Genomic DNA, 22,827 nt, shown 5'->3' on the forward strand with positions numbered 1-22,827 from the left:
TTTCTTTTACTAATGACAAAAACTGGAAACTGACACAAAGGCAGCTCTGGAGCTCTGTTGAAAACTTGGTTAGCTTCCTGATTAACATGATCTACACCATCAACTCCATCTCTCCTCCATAAAGAACCTGTTCGTGTCCTTTCCTTCTTGGGCTTGTGCTTCAATAGTTTGACTCAGTCTCTAGTATTCTGATTGGTGTAAAAGCCAATCATAATGTTCCTAGTGACTGACTGGCTTAGCAAAGCTCATGCGACTAAACTTTTTACCTTTACTATTTCATTTAATTGACAAAACCATCCTATAAGGATGACTAATCCAAAATCATACTGACAGTTAATGTTGGAGCCAAAACTCATACCTTTGACTAAAATTAAAATCTGCTAACCGTTACTCTCCAAGATACCATACAGACAGAATCAATCATCCAGTTTCTTATCAACTATTTTAATTTAAGCGAACAGTTCTGGTATTTTTCCTCGCCAAGACTGTCTGTGAAGTAGGGTTATAATTCTAATACAAAATCCTTAAAGAGAGAATAAAAGTTGAAAATAATAAAACACAGTAATGGGCAGAATGCACATTTGTCTCCTGCCCCTCACCTATAATATAGAAAGTGTCTTTCTTGAAACTCACTGTAAAAAATGCATTAGAAATACGTACATGAAAAACACATTCACAAAATCAAAATTTCTTCTTTGAAACTCTGTTAATTCAAACAGAATGTAACAAAAATTCAATTTCGGAATACAAAAGTGTTAATAAGAATTTAACAAAGCTTTGTAAAATTGGGAAACTCTGCTGGTATCGTGGTTAATAGCTTTCACTGCTAAGCAAAAGGTCCGCAGTTCAAGTCCACCAGACACTCCTTGGAAACTCTGTTCGGCAGTTCTCCCCTGTCCTGTAGGTTCGCTATGAGTCAAAATCAACTCAACGGCAAGAGGCCTTTTGTTTTGTTTTCTTTGGTCGTAAAATTGGATCAGATTTCAGTCGGAATCTTTATATATGAACATATATGAAGAAGCCCTGGTGGTGCAAACAGTTAAGCAATGTTGGTGGTTCCAACGCATCCAGTGGCTCCTTAGGAGAAAGACCCAGTGATCTGCCAGGAAAATCCTATGGGGCAGTTCTACTGAGTCACGTGGAGTTACTACAAGAGAGAATCTACTCATCAGCTCCCAACAACAAGCTTTTAAAAACATCTTTTTATCTACACTGGGCATCTAAAGAAATCAAAAATTAAAGAGAGAAGCATTATCTTCCGTACCCTTTCAAACTATTAGCAAGCGCCCCTTCACACTGTGAAAAGATGAAAGTATCATGTAATAGTGAAAATCAGCACAAAATAACAAACTGTGCTTTTTGAAATTGATTTAGCTAAAACATTGGGTTCTCATCTTTACACTCAATGAATATAGACGGGCGTCACATTTCTGATATTCCTGCATGGTAACCAGTGACAATTTTGTGCCCAAACATTTCCTGGCTTCTTAAAAATTTACATCAGTAAACAGAATTTTCTAAACAGACACCAGTATCAAAAAGTTTTTTTTTTTTTTGTCCAAACCATTCATTGCATCATATACTTATAGTAGAATAGTCTTCTTACGCACTGACTTATGCACTACTTTTAGACTACTACATTTATCAACTTCTTATAGAATAAAGTACTTCTATTCCTTTTTCTGAAACTCTGGTGGTGTAGTGGTAGAGTGTGGCTGGTAATCAAAAGGTAAGCAGTCCAAATCCACCAGGCTCTCCTTGGAAACCCTATGGGGCAGTTCTAGTCTGTCCTATAGGGTTGCTATGAATCAGAATTGACTCATCGGCAGTGGGTTTGGTTTTTTATTCCTTTTTCAGGAGCCACACAAAGTACAAAATTACAAGATATCTGGCAACTACTTTCTTAGTGCCTATAATCCATATGAACATTCAAGGCATACATAAAAATAAGACAAAATGCAATCACCCTATTAAATCTAATAATAATATTGAAAAAATGCATTTATTCATATGTAGGTTAAGGAAAGGACTAATTTTTGTAGACAAATGAAATCATTTCATAGAAAAACACCTCAATTTCCTGATTGATAAACCAAAATTATTTTTGGTTTTTTTTTTTGGTTTGGGAAAGTAGCGGGAACTCCACTTCTGTATATTGTACACTCACCTAAGTCGCCTAAGGAATATGTGAAGGATTTCACCAACGCTTGCTGTAGCAGTAGTGTTATGGAAGTCAGTTCTGGGTTCAATTCCTTCCGATGTGGTCACAGGAGCTTTCAGAAGACTCCGCAGGCAAGACAGATCCAAAGGCACTCTGTCTCTTCTGGAGAAGAGTGAGCGTGGTTTCTTGGGTGCTTTTTATTGAGCCCAGAAGACCACGCCCAGCTCTTCCCAGTGATTGTATTTCGTGGGTCTTCTAATAGGTGTTACTGAGAATGATTAGGTTTCTTCAAAACAAAAGAAATGATTGATTTAACACCTTAATACCCTCCATAAGTAAACAAACCTCCACAAACATCATCTCATCAAGAAATATGTATTAACTTTTGGCAAACACAGCACACGCCTGCAAAGAGGGACAAGATGGCGGATGCTGAAAAAATTCCCGGCGTGCAGCAGTGTCTAGCACCCCAGTTTTTTTCCCCTTCATTTGCATGTCCACCCAGAGGCAGGTGGTGGACCTGTGAGACAGTGTGAGGGCTGCCCTGAAGGAGAAGGATTTCTTAAAAACTGTGGAAGGGAGAGACCTGCAGGGTGTGAAGCCCTCAGAAACTCCCAAGGAGTTTGTCATCCCTTTGATCTGGAATGAATACTGCAGGCAGCTACTGACCCAGGCCCCTGAACATCCAGAGATGCTGAGGCCTTGGTGGATGGGATGCTGATATGCTAGGCTGTGAAGGAGCTCATTGAGGAATTCAAGTAGTCTCTGGAACACAGAGACAATGAGGGTGTCGATTCCAGGATCGCTATGCCCATGATCCAGAAAGAATGCATCCCCAAAGGCGAAGGGGCAGACACCGAACTCCAGGCTTAGTGCCAGGGGAGGCAGATTATGAGGCCATCCCTGTGGAGGCCTATGAGCTGTCCATACTGCAGGTCATGGGCTGGAAACCTGGCAAGAACATCAGCCGTACTTTCAATCAAGCAGTGAAGCCCCATGTCAATTCACAGAGGCCCAAGGGGTTAGGGATAGGTGCCAGCCCGACCCATGCCAAGGCCCCCACCAGCCCCCCCGACTGCCAAAGCCAGATGAGGTACAAGAGAAGGAGAAGGAAGAACAACCTCACGGAACCGGTGCCTTGAGGAACTGTAGTGGTCCTGTTTGGCCTCCACTGAGGCTTCTATTGGAAGGTGAAATGCCTCAATCCTGACAATGTTTGGGCCATGGTTCTGGCAGTGGAGAGCCAAGTGGTGACTGTTTGTTAGTACTGCCTGTGGCCTGTCTCCTTGCATAGGTTTGACAAGAACTTCTTGGATCTCAGCCAAGTGAGCAAAGCTTCCTCAGAACAACTGAAAGGAACTGCCTTGTTATGGAAGGCCTTCAGGGATAAAGACCTACATGTTCAGCAGGAGGACTCCGAAAGAAAGCAGAAACACCCTCTGGACTGACAAGAAGGAGAAAGCAGCCCCCGGGAGCCATACCATTTTTGCAGAGACCTGGGTGTGTGGGTCGTGGACAAGCTGCACAAGGGCAGCAAATGTTACAACATCAAGATGACAATTGAAGACGTCCTGAGCCCAGATACTTGTTTGTGTCAGACCCTGATTTCCAAGGTCAAGGGAAACTGTGTGATGGTGGTGCTGGGACCATAGGCTGGAAGGGTGGGATGTCTGCTCGGCCAGGACACACAGCAGAGCCGGGCTTTAGTAACAGCCGTGGACAGAGAAATCAGTTGGTCGAGCTTCTCTCTGATGCTGTCTGCTGGTACATGGGCCCCAGTGATTCAGATGGAGACTAACCCATGTGACCCACTCCAGTCCCCTAGACTCTTCCCAGTTCTGTACAGTATAAAAATCTTGCTTTTAGTAAGATTGGAATATAATTTTTTGCATCCACACTTACAAGTGCAGTACTGGTACAGGAACAAGGACAAAGATGAATCGACCGGAAGGGATGCTAGAGACAAACCCAATATTCACCAGAATTTAGTGTATAAAAAAAATCATTTCAAATAAAAATGAAATATTTTTTCAGCTATGAAACCCCACATCCTAAATTTATATATAATTTTTCTTAACTTTTATTTTGTACTGTATAAAAAAGTAGGAAAGAGGATGTCATCAGTTTATGATTTTAGCAAATGTTTTGGAAAATTTGGAAATGGTTTGCCTGAGGTTGCTTTAATTATACCCTTCAGGTAGGAACAGTTTGTATTTTATTTACTGATTTATTTTTGTATTTTAATGCAAGAATTTAATGTAAGGCCAGCTTTGGCCTCCACTCCAGAATGGAGGTTTCCCCCACCCTGCACACTCCAGATCAAGCCTCTAAAGGCTCAAGAACAGCAGGAGGACCAGGATTCTCTGTCTGGCACTTCCCATTCTAACTCAGGGAAAACAGGAAAGAATGGCTAGGAAGCCCCAGCTCAGGGACCCATGAACAGGGATGAGAAAGAGGAATCGGGTTCAGGTAAATTGGATTTTATTTCTACTTGGGAAAGTAATAATGACAGGTTTATGTCCCCAATTCATTTAGCCCACTACTGATGGGATAAATTGAGATGCTACCTTGGACCCTTGAGAAACCCTCCTTCTATTATAATTGTCACCAGATATCCTTCCTGGGGTCTGCGAAAGCCAAGCTGTGGATCTGGAGAAGCAGCTCAGATCTCTGCACAAGAGTGTTTAAAGCACCTCCTTGTGGGCACAGAGATCCTGGGGCCCACAACAGCCTGAGCCAGCTGAGACATGGAGAAAGGCTCTGAGGAGCAGGGGTCACTGTCAGGAAGAGAGAGGGGACGTGGGAGCCCCAGTTTCCAGGATGCCCCCATTGTGTGTGCAGGAAGCTCAGTGAGCACCCAAAAGGCCACCAAAGTTTTGCTTGAGCCTTCTGAAATCTTGGGTTTCCCCGAATTGAGCCTTCCAGGGATAGGGCAAGAGGTGAGGTCCAGGTCTGCACATGTCTGGCTGCATAGGGGGTAGAGGGAGTAGAGAGGGAAGTGACATGTTGGGTCCTGTGTCTTAGTTGTCTAGAGCTACTACACCAGAAATAATAGTGGATGGCTCTAACAAACAAGTTTATTCTCTCACAGTCTGGGAGGCTAGAAGTCCAATTTCAAGGTGCCGGCTCAAGGGGCAGACCTTCTCCCTCTGTCTGCTGTGGAGGAAGGTCCTTGTCATCAATATTCCCCTGTTCTAGGAGCTTCTCTCACAGGAACCTGGGTCACAACTTTTTGGTGGCATGTGGTCCCCCTGTCTCTCTGCTGGCTTATTTCCTTTGTGTCTCAAAAGTGATTGACTTAAGACAAAACCTAATCTTGTAGAGTGAGTCATTCCTCATTAACATAACTGCCTGTAATCCTGCCTGATTAATATCATGGACGTAGGATGTACAACACATAGGAAAATCTCATCGGATGACAAAAGGGTGGACCATCACACAATACTGGGAACCATGGCTTAGCCATATTGCACACATTTTGGGGGGGACACCATTCAATCCATAACAACTAGCAACCCCGGGGATCTCCTGATTCTCCAGCACCAGTGGATGGAGCCAGCCAGATGGGGGAGGGTTGATCTGAGGGAAGTCTGGATGGAGGGAAATGACAGAGTAAAAATTACAAGGGGAGGGGGGAGGCTATTTTCTCAAGACCGCTGGTTGGAAGAAACTTGCCTCTTTGTTCCAGGAACAAGCAATGGCTCCAGCAGGAGGGGAGGTTGCCCTTGCTCTGAGGCCAAGGCAGTAGAACTCATCTCTCTGTCCTCCTCTGGTGGCTCCCAGCCCAACACCACAGGCAGAGAGAGGTCTGCTGCATTTCCTGCTTTATTGGAGTCCTGGTGACACAGTGGTTAAGAGTTACATTGAGCTATGGTTGCTAACTAAACGGTTGGCAGTTTGAATCCACCAGCTGCTCCTTGGAAACTCTGTGGAGCAGTTCTACTAAACTGACTCAATGGCAACAGGGTTTTTGGTTTTATAATCCTTCCTGGTATCCATACCCCAGAATTTCCTGCCTAAATCAAGGGCTATACTGGCTTTTCTCTCAGATCTGTTTTCCCCAGGTCAGACCATCCCAACAGCACTCCAGACCAAGGTCTAAATTCCAACTCAGCCTTCCATGTCATTATGAAAGTATATAATATTTCTCAGAATGGAAGGATGAGATATTTATTGACAGTTTGTTAACAAGAGTTAGACATTTTCAATAACTGGACAAACCTACAGAAATGATTATATAATAACAATAAAAATTAATGTATAATTATATACATGCTACTCACCATTACATAACAATAAATATTAATGTATAATTATATACATTAATATTTATTGTTATTATATAATCATTTCTGTATATATACTAATTATAAAATTATTAATAAAATATATTTTATTCCAAAATATTGATATTCTCTAGGAATGATAAGATTAAATTGATCTCATTTTTTTCTGTATTTTATAAAATGTTGGTGAGTAGCATGTGATACTTATGCATGCAGAATATAAAATGTAAATGTATTGGGTGTACCCTTTGTTTGAAGGAAAAGGCAATGGCTGATCCTCATTCTGGCCACCTTGCTGAGGTAAGGATACACAGCTCAGAGCTCAGAAAAGCCTAGGTGACCAGAACTGGTAGAGCTGAGTTGTGGAGAGAGGGATGTATGAAGACAAAGGGTCACAGAAATCTGTTGAATGCTTTGTCTGTTAACAGATTCATTCATTCATTCATTCATTCTTTCTTTCTTTCTTTTCTTTCTTTCTTTCTTTCTTTCTTTCTTTCTTTCTTTCTTTCTTTCTTTCTTTCTTTCTTTCTTTCTTTCTTTCTTTCTTTCTTTCTTTCTCTCTCTCTCTCTCTCTCTCTCTCTCTCTCTTTCTTTGTCTCTCTCTCTCTCTCTCTTTCTTTCTTTCTCTCTCTCTCTCTCTCTTTCTTTCTTTCTCTCTCTCTCTCTTTCTTTTCTTTCTCTCTTTCTCTCTTTCTTTCTCTCTCTCTCTCTTTCTTTCTTTCTTTCTCTCCTTTCTTTCCTTTCTCTCTTTCTTTCTTATTTTTGTTTCTTGAACATCTTGTAACTGTTTCAGAAGGCCAGTAATCTTGGGTAAAACATGAGAGATTGAGATGGTGTTTTATGCCCGAAAGCAGGCTTGTTTTCACTTAAGTAGGCCTTGTGCATGTGGAATGGGAGGGGTATGACTTAATCTAGCCAGGAATGAGTTTGTTTATGGATTTGTTGATCCTATAGTTACTTTCAAGGATCCCTGTTGGTGCAGTGGTTAAAGCACTCAGCTGATGACCAAAAGTTGGACAGTTCAAACCCTCGAGAAAGATGTGGCAGTCTGCTTCCATAACGATTTACAGCCTTGGAAACCCTATGGACCAGTTCTATTATGTCCTATAGGGTCACTATGAGTCGGAATCTGTAGGCAATAGGTTTGGGATAGTCACTTCAGGTGCACCAAATGTTTTATATTCTCCTAGGGTTGGATGGTTCTCCAGCCAGGTTTTCCTCAATGACTGCTCCCCACTTAAGTCTTCCTTCCATACTTTTTCTGGTCTCCCAACAGAAACTGCTTTTAAGTGTTGTTGTTGTTAGGTGCTTTTGAATTGTTGTGACTCATAGTGACTCCATTCACAACAGAATGAAACACTGCTCCGTCCTGTGCCATCCTCCCAATTGCTGCTGTTTGAGCCCATTGTTGCAGGGCTCAAGCATACTACTGTTGATTGATACTGGTTTCCAATTTGGGGCTATTCTGAGGAGTGATGAAAAGACAACATTTTGCATAACTTTGACTGAGTATGTGTAGGCATTTCCACCAGGAGTACACAGGCATACCTCAGAGATACTGTGGTTTCAGTTCCAGACCATTGCCATGAAGTGAATATCACAATAGAGGCACACGAATTTTTGTTTCCCAGTGCATATAAATGTTGTGCCTACCCTATACTATAGTCTATTAAGTATGCAATAACATCATGTCTAAAAAAAAAGAGTACATACCTTAACTAAAAAATAGTTTATTGCTAAAAAATGTTAACCATCATCTGAGCCTTCACGAGTCTTAATCTTCTTGCTGGTGGAGGGTCTTGCCCCTATGTTGATGGCTGCTGATTGATCGAAGTGGCGGCTGCTGAAGGTTTGGGTGTCTGTGGCAATTTCTTAAGGTAAAATAACAAGGAAGTTTGCTGCAGCGGTTGACTCCTCCTTTCACAAAAGATTTCTCAGCAGCATGTGGTGCTGTTTAATAGCATTTTACCCACAGGAGAACTTCTTTCAAAATTGGAGCCAATCCTCTCGAACCTGTAGCTGCTTTATCAAATAAGTTTATGTAATATTCTAAATGCTTTGTTGCTCTTTCAACAGTGTTCACAGCATCTTCACCAGGAGCAGACTCCATCTCAAAAAGCCACTTTCTTTGCTCATCCGTAAGAAGCAACTCCTTGTCCGTTCAAACTTTGTCATGAGATTTCAGCAATCCAGTCACATCTTCAGGCCCCGCTTCTGATTCTAGTTGTCGTGCTATTTCCACAACTGCAGTTACTTTCTCCACCAAAACTCTGGACCCCTCCAAGTCATCCATGAGAGCTGGAATCAACTTCTTCCAAATTCCTGTTAATGTTGATATTTTGACCTCCTCCCAGAAATCACAAATGTTCATAATGGCATCTAGAATGGTGAATCATTTTCAGAATGTTTTCAAATTACTTTGCCCAGATTCATCAGAAGAATCACCGTCTATGGCAGCTACAACCTTACAAAATGTGTTTCTTAATAAGACTTGAAAATTGAAATTATACCTTGATCCATGGATTGAAGAATGGATGTTGTATTAGCAGGCATGAAAACAATATTAATCTCCCTGTACATCTCTATCAGAGCTCTTGGGTGACCAGGTATGTCTCATTGTGATCCACATCTTTTGTTGTTGCTGTTAGGTGCCATAGAGTTGGTTCCAACTCATAGCGACACGATATACAACTGAACAAAACAGTGTCTGTTCCTGCACCATCCTCACAATCATTGATATGTTCGCACCCACTGTTGTAGCCGCTGTGCCAAGTGCAGCATTGAGTGCGCTTATCTTTAGACTTTTAAAAAATCTTATAAAATACAGAAAACTTGTTTATGGTTCTTTTATGATGGGGATCCACCCAATTTCTGACAACTTTATTAAGACAGTATTTTTCTTATTTTAAACATTATCAATGTCCACATTATTTACCTTATTTTCTTTTATATTTATATTAAAGGGTTTTCACCAGATTAGGAGTCCTTTCTTCAAAAGATCCATTGGAGCAACTTAAGCCTCAGACTGTAGGGGCCAAGGAGGCTTGATCCTACCCTACCATACCTCTCTGAGACTCACTCTCAAGAAGAATTAGTCAATCTCAATTTATTTGTTGTTGTTGTTTGCTGTGCAATGGATTGCTTTTGTATGGCCTTTCTTGCCATGGTCCTGTAACTGCCACCTAGGTAATTGGGTTGGACTGTGTAAATAAGGTAACTGCGTCTACCAAGGGGATTGGTCAATTTTGATATCCGGCTAGGCTTAAAGTGAGCCATCCCAGAGGTGGAAGATAGATCTCAAAACAACCACGAAAGAGTAGCCAGGATTGAGCAAGTCCTTTGGAACTGGGATCCCTGGGCTGAGAACCTCCCAGACCCAGAAGACAGAGAGAGAGCTCTAACCCTGAAGGCGGCAAGATGGCAAGCAGGAGCAGGGAAACGTTAGCAGTAGAGGCAGCAGAACCGGGAGCCTGACAGGAGACTAGCAGGGGAAATTCATATATATATATATATGTAATGCTAACGTTGAGATTCACTTCTACCTGTAGCAGCAGAAAACATGTGATTTCTGCCCAGGGTAAACACAAACGTTTCCTGGAAACTAGTGCCGAAAATGAAAGGGTACTGATTGTATGGAGACGCTCATTCAAATGAAACAGTGAAGTTCTTATTTTTAATGTTATTTTTTTAATTCAAAAATAAAAATACATTGACAGCTACCAGTTAAATATATAGACATAATCACTACTGCCCACATTACTCTGCCAACTGTAGTATTGGAAATGCCCAACTCCGTCCCACAGGCAGTGGATAAGAGAGATCCCAGGAGTTCGACAATTTTCTTAAAGGCACCTATCCTACCTCCCATCAAATATTTCTCAACCCAATTCCAGTGCAGGAATTCAGAGATCAACAGGGAAGGTAGAGGGCAAAGATTTATGAGTGTCCTCTTACCAACTCTAGCAGGCAGATGATGAGAACAAAGCTTCACATTTCAGAAATACTGTCTAATCTAGAGAGTTCCCACTCCCTAGCCATCTCATTGTGTATTCCAAGAGCCCCAATTACATGGAATTTCTTGGGAGAGGGATGATATCGAGATGTATGGAGCCTAATACTGGCTAAGTCTTATAGTTATTTTCCCAAAAGGATACCCCCGACCCCCAACTTCAAGTTCCCTTTCTGCCAACTTTTCCTACTTTGTACTGAGGTGGAAGAAGGGAAAGGAAAGAAGAAAAATAGGAGGGAAATATGAGAGATTCATTTTCATTAGGGTCTGGCTCAGTTGGAGTCTGAATCTTCTGAGGAAGATGAGCTGGAGTCGCTGTCTTCAGACCCCTCATCTCTATCCTCATCCTCACTGCTAGAGTCTGAGGAGTCACTGCCTTCCACCACTTGCCCATCTTCCTTCTTATTTTGTGCTGACCCCCATGGAGGATGATGACTGACTTGAATAGTTTCTGGTGAATCTGTGCCTGGAACCTGTAGCTCCCATTCCTCTCTAGGCCCTTCTTGCAAACACTTCACTGATGGGCACTGCAGAGACATCTCTCTGAGTTTGCTCATATTCTTGCCCATAGAATAGGTTACATTTCTGTATGCTGCATATTCTTCAGGAGACAGGCTCCTGAGCCAGAGATCCAGGTCCACCTTGTACTGTTTCTGCAGCTCCTCAGCCAGGTTCTTATAATGGTCCTTCAGGCTCTGTGGGATGTGCTGCCAGCGTCTGCTAATCTCCACCCTGCGCTCTCTCATGGGCACATATTGCAGCTCCCTACTTAACCACATATCCTGGTGGAACTTGTGGTATCCATTCATGGGGGGCTTCTCGGGCTCTCCATGGAATTTCATCTGCTTGGAAAAGTCACCATTCTCCAGAGAAGACCCCATTTTGTTCCTATTTCCCAGAGAACTCTTTTGGGTTTCAGTTCGGTGCCTCTTGGGGACAACAGATCTCTTACTGCTCTGGATGAGATCAGGGTGGTCTTTCTTGAATTGAGCTAGTTTTTCTTCAAATTCCTGTCTCTCCTTCTGGAAATCATGAATATATTTTAGTTTCATCTTCTCTGGGAGCTCTTTATATTTCTTGGATAGAACCTTGGTCAGCTCCTGGTTGCTCAGCTTAGGGTGCATTTGGGAGTACTGGGAACACTTCTCCTTGAAGAAGCGGAAATAAGTAGTCAAGGGCTTCTTGGGGAAGTCTGGATGTGTCTTCAGTATTTGTTTTTGGAGAGTTTTTTAACACGTTCCTGAGCTTCCAGGACTAATTCTTTCAAAGTGCGAGATTTCCTCAAAGTATAAGAAATCTTTAACCATTTGTTTTTGCACATTTCTCCAGTAAAACCTCTAAAAGCTACCTTTTCCCAGTTCATACGTGACTGGGTTGTTTTGAACTTTTGCTTGTCACTGGGTGAGAGGTTATTCTCCATGCTTTCCAGTAACATCAGTATGTCCTCTTCAGACCAGTGGTCTTGAGCTTTAGGCAATGACATTTTTAGGTCTTTGAGCCACTTTTATGGCCCTAGCTGTCCAGAAACTTCAACAGGAGCTCAAGGTTTTTCACTCTCAAGATTCAGCAAATAAGGTATTTCTTGAGATCCTGTAGTGTTTGTGACACGATGGCTCTAAAGAGAAGGAGAAGAAAAATTACTCTCTTCCTGCAATGAATCAGAAAAACACACAATACTTGAGATATATTCCTTCTGTGATTTAATAATATAAACAAAAACTCCATCAAACTCTGAGTTTAAATTACACTTACGTTTTCAGATGATACATTTGCACATATTCTCTTGCCCCAGCTTGTCTTCCGCCCATTCTCACCAGACCTAGATTAAACAGAAGTCAAGGAGAATGATCGGCCACTAACTCAAGAGGCTTGGGATGAGGGAAAGTTCCAGGGAAAAGGGTTAAAATAAAAAGAGAAATGACTAAAACAGAAATGACTTTCACTCCATAGTGCCTGAGAGTGGCCACTTTCTCCATGGAGTCAGGTAGCCCTCCGTCTTCTCACAAAAAATGCATACTTGTGGAATTTTTTACAAGAGTTCCATATCAAAACTTGAACATGAATTAAATGACTAATTTATGGGTTCTTTTGCACTCTTGCTTGAGAATGAATGCTTTCTGATGAACCATACTGATTTTTCTTTCAAACAGAAAGGATTCAATGAGAATTATATAACATTAAAAATATTTGGTTGTTACTCATCTTTAAGCCTCAAAGTTTTACAACCTTTAGAAAATCCCTTCAAAATACCTGACACTTACTGGAAAGTAAACAAACATCAGATCTGATTTTTCCTCATTTCAATCCATCCAACCAATTACCACAATAAAATTGACATAGTAGAAAAACAATTAAAAGGTTGTAAAGGGAGATGTTATCAGTCAGGAAAGTAGGAAAAACACTCTAATACAGAGGGTTTCAGGGGATTTCATGAAGGGGCTCCTCACAATGTTGCATGAAAGGTGAAGGGAACCAATAAGGGGATGAAGCCCCCAAAATCTAGCAATAGTAGGAAGCTATGCCACCCTTAAACCTGAAGGTGACAAAACAACTCTAGGTGAAATTGAGGGATTAGCCAGTGTGCTTTTAAATCCTGAGAAAGGCTTTCAGGTCAGAGCTTGAGAATGAGTTTGTGAGGGTTTAGTGAAAGGCAGAGAACTACTCAGAATCACTGAGATTGAAGAGAAAGCACTTGACACGAACTTATTTGAGGAAAAATCAGATAAAAGAATTAAAAAAAAAATGAAAGAACCCAAAGAATTATGTGGGACTCTATCAAGAGGAGGAGCCTACGAGTGACTGGAGTGCCAGAACAGGGAGGATAACAAAATACAGAGAGAATTGTTGAAGATTTGTTGGCAGAAAACTTCCCTGATATTGCAAAAGATGATAAGATCCAAGAAGGTCATGAAACCGCACACAGGGTAGATGCCAAAAGAAAGTCACCAAGCCATACTATAATCAAACTTGCCAAAACCAAAAATAAAGAGAATTTTAAGAGCAGCTAGGGAAAAGTGAAAAGTGATCTATGAAGGAAAGTCAGTAAGACTAAACTCTGACTACTCAGCAGAAACTATGCACACAATAAGGAAATGGGATGTCATATATAAAGCCTTGAAGGAAAAAAATTGCCTGCTGAAAATTATATTTTCAGCAAAATTGTCTCTCATATATGAGGGCAAAATTAGTGCATTTCCAGATAAATAGAAGTTTAGGCAATTTGTAAAACCAAATCAAAATTATAAGAAATACTAAATGGGGTCCTAGTGTTAGAAAATCAATAACATCAGATAACAACTCAAGACTAGAACACAGGTCAGAACAGCCAGATATCAACCCAGATAGGGAAGTCACAAAAATAAATCAAAGCTAAACACTGAAAATAGAGAAACAGAGACATTAAAATGTAAATGATGACAACATTAAAACAAAAAAGAGGGACTAAATAATGGACTCATAGAACTTTCATATGGAGAAGAAGTCAAGGTGGTATCAAGAAATAAAAGATTGGTTTAAACTTAGAAAAATAGTGGCAAATATTAAGGTAACCACGAAGCAAACTAACTGTCCTACACATCAAGATAAAAAACAAGAAAAACATAAGGACTTAGCAAATACAAAATCATCAACAACGAAAAAAGATGAAAGAAAATACATAAAGAAATACGACTGAGCACAGAAAATTAAGTGGGACAAAGAAACTGTCAACAACACATACAAAAAAAAAATCCATCAAAATGACAGCACTAAACTCATACCTATCCATAAGTACGCTGAATGTTAATGAACTAAATGCAGCAATAAAGAGATACAGGGTGGCAGAAGGGATTAAAAAACAAGATCTGTCTATAGGCTGCCTACAAGAGTCACATGTTAGACTCAAAGACACAAACTAAAACTCAAAGGATGGAAAAAATATATCAAGCAAACAACAATCAAAAAAGAGTAGGAGTGGCAACATGAATCTCTGACAAAATAGACTTTAAAGCAAAATCTACCACAAAGGAAAAGGGAGGACACTATATAATGATAAAAGTATCAGTACACCAGGAGGACATAACCATAATAAATATTTATGCACCCAATGACAGGACTCCAAAATATGTAAAACAAACTGTAACAGGATTGAAAAGAGAAATAGACAGCTCCACAATAGTAGTAGGAAACGTCAACACACCACTTTCTCTGAATGACAGAACATCCAGAAAGCTCAATAAAGGAACAGATCTAAATGCTACAATCAACTAACTTGATCGCATAGACGTACACAGAACACGCCACCCAACAGCAGCCAAGTACATTTTCTTTTCCAACACACATGGAACATTCTTCAGAAGAGACCAAATATTAGGCCACAAAGCAAACTTTAAAAGAATCCAAAACATTGAACTATTACAACGCCTCTTTTCTGACCATAAAGCCATAGAAGTAGAAATCAATAATAGAAAAAGCAAGGGGAAAAAATCGAATACATGGAAACTGAACAACACCATGCTCAAAAACTACTCTGTTGTAGAAGAAATTAAGGATGGAATAAAAAATTCACAGAATCAAAAGAGAATGGATTAGCCCAAGACAGTAACCATTCCCAAAGCCAACTCTTCAGACAGGGATTGGACTGGACTATGGGATAGAAAATGATACTGGTGAAGAGTGAGCTTCTTTGATCAAGTAACACATAAGGCTATGTGGGTAGCTCCTGTCTGGAGGGGAGATGAGAGGGCAGAGGGGGTCAGAAGCTGGCCCAATTGACGGGAAAATAGAGAGTGAAGTGTGTTGTCTCACGAGGGGGAGAGTAACTAGAAGTATATAGCAAGGTGTATATAAATTTTTGTATGAGAACCTGACTTGATTTGTAAACTTTCACTTAAAGCAAAATAAAAAATTTAAAAAAAAAAAAAGAGAGAGACTGGAAACATATCCTACCAGAACTTTTGGGACACAGCAAAAACAGTGTTCAAAGGTCAATTTATAATAATAAACGCACACATCCAAAAAGAAGAAAGGGCCAAAATCAAAACAATAACCCTACAACTGGAACAAATAGAAAGCAGGTAGCAAAAGAAGCCCAAGGGCACCAGAAGAAAGGAAATAATAAAAATTCAAGCAGAAATAAATGAAAGAGAGTAGAAAAACAATTGAAAGACTTAACAAGACCAAAAGCTGGTTCCCAGAAAAGATCAACAAAATCAATAAATTATTGGCCAAACTGACGAAAAAAAGTCAGAGTACTGAAACTTATAAACTGCAGGGAAAACAAAGATATTCTAAGAAAAAGAAATATAATCACAGTATAGCCCCTGTCTCATCTATAATTTTCAATTTACGTAGGGAAAATAATTGGTATAATAATAATTATGCACATTTGTCTTCTGTCACTCTCCTATAATATAGAAAATGTCCTTCTTGAAACTCATCATAAAAAATGCATTAGAAATATGTACATGCAAAACATATTCACAATACCAAACTTTCCCTTTTGAAATTTTGTTAATTCAGACAGAATGCAACAAAAAATTCAATTTCTGAATACAAAAGTGTTAATAAGAATTAAACTAAGCTTTGTAAAACTGAATCAGATTTCATTCAGAACTTTTATATATGAACATATATGAAGGAGCCCTGGTGGTACAAAGGGTTAAGCACCCAGCTGTAACAGTAAGGTTGGTGGTTCCAATCCACCCAGATGCTCCTCAGGAGAAAGACCAGGAAATTTGCCAAGTAAACCCAATGGGGCACTTCTACACTGTTATGCTGAGTTACTATGAATCAGAATCAATTCAACAGCTCCCACAACAAGCTTTTAAAATATGTTATTATTGACACTGGGCATTAAAAGAAACCAAAACTTAGAGACTAAACTCTCCATGCCCTTTCTATTAGCAAGCACCCTTTCACACTGTGAAAGATGAAAGTATCATGTAACAGTGAAAATCAGCACCAAACAACAAACTGTGCTTTTTAAAATGAATTTTGATAAAAAATTGGGTCCTCACTGTTACATTAAATGAATACAGACAGGCTTCTCATTTCTAATATCCCTGCATGGTCAGCAGTAAAATTTTGTGCCCAAGAATTTCCTGGCTTCTTAAAGTCAGTAAACAGAATTTTTTAAAGAGACATTCACCAGGATTAAAACCTTTTTTCTTCTCCAAAACCACTGTATTACATATTTATAGTAGAATATTCCTCTTACATATACAAGCATGCACTACTTTAGAGTCGTACATTTATGAACTTCGTATAAAGTAAGATAATTCTGTTCATTTTTTAGGAACCATAAAATTCTGTTCATTTTTTTAGGAACCATACCAAGTACAAAATTACAAGATATCTGGCAACTACTTTCCGAGTCCGTATAATCCATATGAACAATCCAAAAAAAAAAAAAATCCAAGGCATACATAAAAATAAGACAAAATTTAACCACCCTATTCATTCCAGTATATAGCAATGTTGACATAATAGATTAATTCATATACGACCGGAGTAGAACTGCCCCAAAGAGTTTCCAAGGAGGGCCTGGTGGTTTGGAACTGCCGACCTTTTCGTTAGCAGCCGTAGCTCTTAACCACTCCACCACCAGGGTTTCAAATTCATACACAGGTTAAGGAAAGGATTAATTTTTATAAACAAATGATATCATTTCATAGAAAAATACCCCAATTCCTGATTGATAAACTAAAATTATTTTTAGTTTGTTTTGGTTTCAGAAAGTAGCAGGAAGTCTTCTTCTGTAAGTTGTGTACTCCCGTAACTCACCTAAGGAATATGCGAAGCGTTTCGCCAATGCTTGCCGTCGAAGTAGTGTTACCGGAGTCAGTTCGGGGATCCAGATCCTCCCGGTGTTTTCAGAAGACTCCGCAGGCAGCAGAGTTCCACAGGCACTCTTGTCCCTTCTGGAGAAGAGTGAGCTTGTTTCCTTGGATGCCTTTTATTGAACCCTGAAGACCACACCCAGTTTTTCCCTTTGATTATATTTCATGTGTCTTCCAATTAGAGTTAATAGAATGATTGGGTTTCTTCAAAAGAAATGATTGATTTAACATCTTGGTGATCTCCACAAACCGACTCAACAAACATAATCTCATCAAGAAATAATCCTAACTCTAGACAAACGGGCGCTGAAGACCGGACCGCCCCAAGATCTCCCTCTCAGTCAAATCAATCAGTAAGCTTGCCCCACCCTGGGGTGTTCCTGGGGACCCCAGACCCGACTTACTTTACCCATAAAAACTCCTTGGGCTATTGTTCTGGGAGATACCTTGGCAACCGGGGTCCTGATGTGCTCCTTTACTTGGCCAACTAAATAAAGCTGCTTCTTTTGCTTTCATCTGCTCTGTGTGCCTTCCTAGCCTGGCTGAGCAAACCTGGAAGTCTGGTTACACAGTGGTCTTGGCCTTAGGCAATGACATTTTTAGGTCTTTGGGCTACATTTATGGCCCTAGGCGTCCAGAAACCTCAACAGGAGCTCAAACTTCTTCACTCTCAAGATTCAGGGAGTGAATTATTTCTTGAGGTCCTGCAGTGTGTGTGATACTATGATTCTGAAGAGAAAGAAAAGAAAAATTACTCTCTTCCTGGAGTGAATGAGAAAAACATCTTACTTGAGATATATTCCTTGTGTGATTTAATTTAACCTTAACAGTATAAATAAAAACTTGCCCAACCTCTTAATTGAAATTTACATTTAGTTTTCAGATGCTACATCCGCACTTATCCTCTTGTCCCAGCCAGCCTTCTACCCAATCTCACCAGAACTACCTTAAAATCCTTAACTAATGACATTTTGTTTTCCATGTTTTTATAAGTTAAAAAATAAAAGTCTTGCTTCAATACTAATTTACAGCGAAAGTCAGCCTTGTAGGTTCATTTTCACAAGAACCATTTTGATGAGTTGATGTTTGCAGAGATTAGTTTATGAAGATTAGCAAAGGCGTTACTTAACCCCATCTTCTCATTGACATAGGCTAATCATTCCTATTTGAAGACCTGTGAAATGCAATCACTGGGAAGAAATGGGTGTGGTCCAATAAAAGGGACCCAGCGAACCAGGCTCACTCCCTCTTCTCCAGAAGAGGCTTCTGGAGAGACTGCCTTTGCAACTCTCCTGCCTGCGGAGTCTTCTGAAAGCTACTGTAACCACACCTTGGGGACCTGATCCCTGAACTAACTTCCGTAACACTACTTGTACAGCAAGCATTGGGGAAAGCCTTCACATATTTCTTAGGTGAGTACACAATTTACAGAAGAGGAATTCCTGCTACTTTCCCCAAACCGTAAACAAACAAAAAATCATAATTTTATTTGATTCATTGGCAAACTGAGGTGGTTTCTTCGAAATTATATTGTCTGCCTACTTAGGAAACTGAAGTCATCTTTTCTTTATATTTTCGGGGTTAATTTGATGATTAATGTTATTTTTATTAATTTAAGTGGTTCTTGGTTCTTATGTGTTATAAGGAATCAGAATGTAGCTGCCAGATATCTTGTAATTTTGTACTTGGTGTCCAACCCAGGTGTAGATGCTAAAAATGGGTTTGGTTATTTTTTTATGTCATGCCTAAATGTATTACTCTACAAGTGGTATATAAATGTATACATAGGAGACAGAATGTTCTATAAAATATAAGTAATACATTGTATAATTTAGGGAAAATATTGTTTTTGACTGTGGTAAATGTTGTCTGTTCAGAAATAACAATAATTTGACTTAAATTTTAAAGAAACCGGGAAATGATCGGGCCTCTAGAAAAGTAACACTGATGACCATGCCAAAATAACAGAAATGAGAGTGTCATCTGCACACAGAGAGTACAGAAGTGAGAACTATTTAGCAAAGTCAATTTTTTAAAATAGTTTTTATTGTGCTTCAAGTGAAAGTTTACAAATCAAATCAGCCTCTCACATGTAAACTTATATACACCTTACTACACATGCCCATTTACTTTCCCCCTAATGAATCACCCCGCTCCCTCCTTCCACTCTCCTTTCATGACCATTTTGCCAGTTTCTAACCCCCTCTACTCTCCCGTCTCCCCTCCAGACAGTGTCTCAAGTGTCCACCTGAACCAAGTAGCTCATTCCTCATCAGCATCTCTCTCCAACCCATTGTCCAGTCCAATCCATGTCTGATGAGTTGGCTTTGGAAATGGTTCCTGTCCTGGGCCAACAGAAGATTTGGGGACTCTGACCACTGGGGTCCTTCTAGTCTCAGTCAGACCATTAAGTCTGGTCATTTTATGAGAATTTGGGGTCTGCATTCCACAGTTCTCCTGCTCCCTCAGGGGTTCTCTGCTGTGTTCCCTGTCAGGGCAGTCATCGGTTGTGGCCCGGCACCATCCAGTTCTTCTGGTCTCAGGATGATGTAGTCTCTAGTTCATGTAGCCCTTTCTGTCTCTTGGGCTCATAATTACCTTGTGAGCTAGCAAAGTCAATTTTTATAAGCACTGTTTGTTTTCTGGTGCTGATCATTCTTGCATGAGAATTATATTTTGTCACAATGTAAAGGGGTACTCTATAATAGTGTGAATGAATTTGGAAGATATTGCTATTCTCCTCTCTTTATTTCTTGTTTGTTTGAATGTTGTGGTTAGATGCCTTGGAGTAGGTTCTGAGTAATAGTGACCCTACGTACAACAGAATGAAACATTGCTTGGTTATGACCATCCTCACAATTGCATTTTGAGCCCGTTGTTGCAGCCACTGTGTCAATCCATCTCGTGAGGATCTTCCTCTTTTTAGCTGACCCTCTAATTCACTAAGCATGATGTCTTTCTCTAGGGACTAGTCCCTCCTGATAACATGTACAAAGTACATGAGAAAAAGTCTCATCATCCTTGCATCTAAGGAGCATTCTGGCTGTACTTCTTCCAAGACATATTTGTTCTTCGGGCAATCCCTGGTATATTGAATATTCATTGCCAAAACCATCATTTGAAGGCATCAATTCTTTGTTCTTCCTTACTCATTGTCTAGCTTTCGCATGCATATGATACAACAGAAAAAAGCATGGCTTGGACCAGGCTCACTTTGGTACTCAAAGTGACATCTTTGCTTTTAAACTTGTTTGAATACCATGGTATAAATTATAAAGATAGGGCAAATTCAGCAGCAAGTATATTCACATAAGAAGATTCTGGATGAAGTCTGATCCAATTTTATTATTAAATTAATCCTTGTTAATCCTTATGTATCTAGAAGTTGTTTTAACCAAAAACCGAACACATGGCCATCGAGTCGATTCCTACTCATAGCAACCCTATAGGAAAAGGACAGAGTAGAGTTGCCCCATAGGGCTTCCAAGACTGTCACATCTTGATCCTGTGGTAGTTTCAAACCACCAATCTTTTGATTAGCAACCAAGCACTTAAAACACTGTACCATCAGGGCTCCTAGAAGCTCTTTAGAGTAGTGTATTTTGTTTAAGATAAAAGACATCAAAATAGAAAATTTGGTTTTGTGGGTATATCTTGTATATAAGTGTTTCTCATACATTTTTATCCATGGCTTTTCAGAGAGGCATTTTCTGGATCATGGGTGAGGGATAGAAGACAAGTACAGATTGATGGCATTCTGTACATTTCTGCATCTTAAATCAATGGCTTATTTTTCTTAATCTTTATTACCTCCCTTATAAAGATATTGTTATATTAACCTTTTGTGAGATGGCGGCATTCCATGGTCTGACCTTCTCATCTAACTACACGAGAGGGGAGAATCACCATCAGCCCAAAGCTGATCCCTGTGAGGTGGTGGTCAGAAATACCTCCTCTTTTAAATCGTTTTGCCAGTTCTGACACCAGCCATCCCTCCCATGGGACTCTCTACTTTTCTGCTGTGTTCAGTAATTCATTGCAATCACCACACAGAACTCATAGACTTTACTTACAATTATGGAGTTTATTAGGGATGTAATAGGTTATAATTCAGGATCAGCAACTACTCAGGATATAGTTCTTAAGTCACAAAAGCTTCTTGGCTGTCCTGCAGGCAGGCCTCTCTCTCTCGGCCCCTCCACCCAGCCTCTGCCCTGCTCAGGCAAGTGTCACAAAGTTCTTTAGCTCCTCAAGTAAGTGCCCAAAGGCACCCCACTCCACCAGAAGCCTCGGCCTAAAGGTACTCAGTTCTCTTGCTCCGTAGGTTCACAAGCTTAGCTTCTTTGACAAGGGCCTGGTGGCAACCCAGTCCCTTGAGAAGCCTCCTGCCCCAAGGCTCTCATTTCTCTTGCACTGTGGGTGGCACACCCACTGTACCAAACCAACTGTAGCTGTGTTGCTTCACAGGCTTTGAATCCCACTGCACCATCTTGTATCGGTCCCCTGATTCTGCTGATTTTTTCTCTGTTACAGCTCTCTCTCTCTTTGTCTGTCTCCTGGTCTAGGAGGTTCACAGCACAAGGACCCTGGATCCATGGGATGTGCTCCACCTCCCAGCTCTTTTTTCTTGGTGGTAGTGAGGTCCCCGCCTTCTGCTTCTGGGATGGCTCATTTTAAGCCCAGTAGGAAGACAAGGGAAATCCTGGTGGTATAGAGGTTAAGAGTTAGGTCTGCTAACCAAAACTTTGGCAGTTGGAATCTCCCAGGTGCTCCTTGGAAACTCTCTTGGGCAGTTCTACTTTGTCCTATAGAGTTGCTATGAGTCATAATCAACTCTATGGCAACAGGTTTGGTTTTTTTGGTTAGGAAGACAAAACTGATCAGTTGCTCACTAAGGTTTCAAGCACCTCATTTTTTTGCTTAGTAAAATACTGTCTTTGTTTTTGGTAAAAAGCGGGGGCGAAGTACATGCCATCTGATAACATCTTCACATGAGGCATAGTGGTTAAGAGCTACGTCTGCTAGCCAAAACGTCAGCGGTTGAAATCCACCAGGCACTCCTTAGAAACCCTGTAGGGCAGTTCTAGTCTGTCCTTTAGGATCGCTATGAGTCGAAATCAACTTGATGGCAATGGGGGTTTTTGTTTTTTTTCACATTCTCCATATTAACAATGAACATTAAACATCTTTCTATATTAATATACTTCTGTATGTTGTTTTTTAAATTTTTTATTATGTTTTAGGTGAAAGCTTACATAGCACATTAAGTTTCCATTTAACAATTTTTATGCAAATTGTTCCAAGACATTGGTTACGATATTCAGAATGTGTCAGCATTCTCGTTATTTCCTTTCTGTTTCTTCTGTTTACATTGATCTAACTTTCCTGCCCACCCTTTCATCTTTGCTTTTGGGTAAATATTGACCTTTTGCTCACATATAGTGGATTGTTTAAGGGATTACATTAATTAAGAGTTACATTGTTTATTTTATAAGTCAATCTATTATGGGGCTAAAAGAAGGCCTCCAAGAGTGGCTTCATTTCCAAGTTCCA

At 40.2% G+C, this 22,827-nt stretch overlaps 1 protein-coding gene and 2 pseudogenes across 1 annotated transcript in view; 1 reads left to right on the forward strand and 2 right to left on the reverse strand.

Moving 5' to 3' along the window:
* Nucleotides 1–22,827, reverse strand: part of LOC126078921 (tripartite motif-containing protein 43-like) — a 458,981-nt gene that overhangs the window by 368,184 nt on the left and 67,970 nt on the right. The gene's annotated exons all lie outside the window — the stretch shown is intronic.
* On the forward strand, nucleotides 2,584–3,959 carry LOC126078843 (G-patch domain and KOW motifs-containing protein-like; annotated as a pseudogene).
* On the reverse strand, nucleotides 10,729–11,939 carry LOC126078844 (upstream-binding factor 1-like protein 1; annotated as a pseudogene).

The sequence above is a fragment of the Elephas maximus genome, chromosome 7 (assembly GCF_024166365.1).
Source record: "Elephas maximus indicus isolate mEleMax1 chromosome 7, mEleMax1 primary haplotype, whole genome shotgun sequence".
In the NCBI taxonomy this organism is placed as follows: Eukaryota; Metazoa; Chordata; class Mammalia; order Proboscidea; family Elephantidae; genus Elephas; species Elephas maximus.